Here is a 3,987-nt window from a genome sequence, read left to right on the forward strand (position 1 = left end):
GACAGTCCTTTTTCCACCCAACCTCATCTATATTTGTATATTGAGTTTCCTGTAAACAATATATAGTATATTCTTTCACTTTTAGCCATGTAATAATTTATCTTATTTTTATCTGCTAAGCCATTACAATTATAACTTGCTATACTTATTTCCCCACTTACCATAATGATACCCAAGTTTCAATTATACTTACCACAACCAATGTTTGTAAACTTACCATTAAAAAGCACCATGATGATGAAGTGTCCATATAGCTGTACCAGAATAATTTGCACTGTTAAGCATACTGTAGCTGCAACTTTGTAAACCTCCAATTGTCCGAATATTCCACCCACTAAAACCTCCCCCATATCTAGGTCTGTTGTCACTAAGACCATCAGATCGTCTCCCTGGCTCATGATGCACCTTTGCGTCCTAAGGAAAACCCCATGGCCGCCAATTGCCGTTGGCCAGAGGGAAATATGGGCAGTCCCTTGGAAAACAGTCAGAAAAAAATAGTAACAATAATAGATAATATTAATGTAAATAATAACAGCACCATCTTATACATGCCTGCTCATATTTGAAAGTCCTAGCAAGGCTATAAGCATGTCAGCCCAGCCTGCTCACTTCTTTGGATTCAATTGTTCGTAAAAATAAAAAATAAAAATAAAAAATAAAAATAGAAAACAACCTAAATATATCACAAGACCAGTCCCTTTTTTATGTCCATTACAGGCAAGACATATTTCATGTAGTCCTCATTATATCCTGTTGTATTACGACAAAAAAAGGAACATAGATTCTCACGGCTGCTAATGACTGCAAGTTAAAAAAAATCGTCTTAGGCGTCACATTATATCCTCTTGTATGCCATGGCTGTGCCAGAGCCGACCGCAGTGCTGTCTTTCACAACACCAGCAATCTCAGACAAAGTGTTCACTCTGGTCTTTCTGAAGCACTGCTTGATGAGGCCGAAGCACCAGTCGGGGGCAAACTAGGTGTGGCCTGTGATCAGGAAGTGAAGGTCCAGACTGTGGTGGAGCTTGTGCATGGTCCGCCAGGCACAATACCAGAGCACAAACGTGTTCTTGTTTTGGCAACTGCAGTTATCACAATTCAGGTCCACACGTGTTTCCCCAGCTCCGTAGTGAAGAAATGGTGCATGTAGTTGATGACTGTGCTGCTGCCTTTGCTGGATGACATGCCTTTATCAATCAAGTCATTGACTTGATGGGGTATATCTTCACAGCAGACACCAAACAAGCCACACTAGCGAGGAGTTAAAAACAGATGTGACCTGGAAGCATAGGGTCAGAAGGTTAGTGCACCTGCAAACAACAAAAGATCATTAGGATAAATATAAAAACATTGTCTCACCCCTGTCAGTGTCTTTACACAGCTCAGTGAAATACATTTGCCTCCTCCTCATAGACTGCACCAGATTTGCCAGTTCTTGCTGTGAGATGTTACCCCACTCTTCCACCAAGGCACCTGCAAGTTCCCGGACAATTCTTGGGGGAATGGCCCTAGCCCTCACCCTTCAATCCAACAGGTCCCAGACGTGCTCAATTGGATTGAGATCCGGGCTCTTCACTGGCAATTGCAGAACACTGACATTCCTCTCTTGCAGGAAATCACGCACAGAACGAGCAGTATGGCTGGTGGCATTGTCATGCTGGAGGGTCATGTCAGGATGAGCCTGCAGGAAGGGTACCACATTAGGGAGGAGGATGTCTTCCCTGTAACGCACAGCATTGAGATTGCTTGCAATTGCCTGCAAGCTCAGTCTGATGATGCTGTGACACACTGCCCCAGACCATGATGGAACCTCCACCTCCAAATCGATCCGGCTCCAGAGTACAGGCCTCGGTGTAATGCTCATTCCTTCGACGATAAACGCGAATCCGACCATCACCCCTGGTGAGACAAAACCGCGACTCGTCAGTGAAGAACATGTTTTGCCATTCCTGTCTGGTCCAGCGACAGTGGGTTTGTGCCCATAGGCGAAACTGTTGCCGGTGATGTCTGGTGAGGACCTGCCTTACAACAGGCCTACAAGCCCTCAGTCCAGCCTCTCTCAGCCTATTGCGGACAGTCTGAGCACTGATGGAGGGATTGTGCGTTCCTGGTGTGACTCGGGCAGTTGTTGTTGCTATCCTGTACCTGTCCCGCAGGTGTGATGTTCGGATATACCGATCCTGTGCAGGTGTTACACATGGTCTGCGCCTGCGAGGACGATCAGCTGTCCATCCTGTCTCCCTGTAGCGCTGCCTTAGGCGTCTCACAGTACGGACATCGCGATTTATTGCCATGGCCACATCCGCAGTCCACATGACTCCTTGCAGCATGTCTAAGGCACGTTCACGCAGATGAGCAGGGACCCTGGGCATCTTTCTTTTGGTGTTTTTCAGAGTCAGTAGAAAGGCCTCTTTAGTGTCCTAAGTTTTCATAACTGTGACCTTATTTGCCTACTGTCTGTATGCTGTTAGTGTCTTAACGACCGTTCCACAGGTGCATGTTCATTAATTGTTTATGGTTCATTGAACAAGCATGGGAAACAGTGTTTAAACCCTTTGCAATGAAGATCTGTGAAGTTATTTGGATTTTTACAAATTATCTTTGAAAGACAGGGTCCTGAAAAAGGGACTTTTCTTTTTTTCCTGAGTTTTATATAAAATATATATTATAAAGAAAATACATAGAAGTTACTAACAACAATTAACAGATTAAACACATTTTATCCAAGGGATCCTTGGAATAATTTTAGGGGGTGTGTAACAATATACAATTTAATCTTATTTATCTACAATTTATGTTAACTCTGGGCAACATGGACCTGGCAGGCTCATAGGGACATTGGTTTCCACAGTACTCCACCAATTATCTATTTTGTCAACTCAACACTTCTTGTATTCGCCCAAAATGTTTATTTCGATTTTTCTTACATAAACGCACTGTAATTTAAGCTCCATTACTGCATTGGTTTCTTTCTGCCTCATAGTTACGTGAGGCAGAGAGAAAACAGTCACCACTAGGGCTGTGGTGGTCATTACATTTTGTCAGCCTGTAATAGTCATGCAAATAACTGTAGGTCTCACAGTAATTTACTGTTAATTAACATAAATGCGGGCAGCATCTCCAGCTCCCATGCATAACCTACAAGCAACTGTTGTGGACCTTTGGAACATCTACATTTAAAATAGTCCAATAAATCGATTTATTATAGCCTACACCATCACAGTAATATCCATTATTTGATTTTAGTCAGGTCTAAAGAAACATTATGATATGAAGAAAATGTATCCTATTTCCAACCTGGTCTCAGAGTTTTTCGTATTATGATACATGTAAATCCAAGACACTGCATTTAGTATTATATGTTATGTTTTGTATGTGTAGTAACCTGGGATATTTCTGTGAAGTATTATGTTTACCGATAGATGGTAGTATTGACTCAATACGGGGTTTTCTTTCCGCTATCTGTAGCCGTTTAAATGTCTGCCATATTACCGTGCTCGGAAAAGCAATAGATGCATTCTGGTATATGTTACAAACGAGAAAAACGTATAATATTTTATGAATTCTGCCTAGCTGGATAACATTAGCTAGACTAGGGGTTAGGGTTAGAGGTCATGGATAAGTTTTGGAGTTAGCTAATAATGTTAAGCTTAGGGGAAGGGTTAGCTAACATGCTAAGTAGTTGCAAAGTATCTAAAAAGTAGTAAGTAAAGTCTCTAATTAGCTAAAATGCAAAAGTTGTCTGATAAGATTCGAACTCACAACCTTTGGGTTGTTAGACATTCGCGTTACACACACACACCCATGCACCCCGACCAACCACCCTACTTTAGTTTTTCTTCCTTAAGTAACCATCTGTCTTATGTAACCATACCATATGTTACATATCATACTAATTTGAGTGTCCCGGATTTACATTTACTATGTTATGTCTAGTCTGAGACCAGGCTGCTATTTCAAAAAGAACAGATTCGCATATTCTGAGTT

The 3,987-nt window shown here is 41.8% G+C and overlaps 1 pseudogene; it reads right to left on the bottom strand.

Annotated features, from left to right (window-relative positions):
* Positions 1-1,677: 1,677 nt before the first annotated feature.
* LOC111978269 (uncharacterized) lies at positions 1,678-2,372 on the bottom strand (annotated as a pseudogene).
* Between the last annotated feature and the right edge of the window lie 1,615 nt (positions 2,373-3,987).

The sequence above is a fragment of the Salvelinus sp. IW2-2015 genome, linkage group LG18, assembly GCF_002910315.2.
Source record: "Salvelinus sp. IW2-2015 linkage group LG18, ASM291031v2, whole genome shotgun sequence".
Classification (NCBI taxonomy): Eukaryota; Metazoa; Chordata; class Actinopteri; order Salmoniformes; family Salmonidae; genus Salvelinus; species Salvelinus sp. IW2-2015.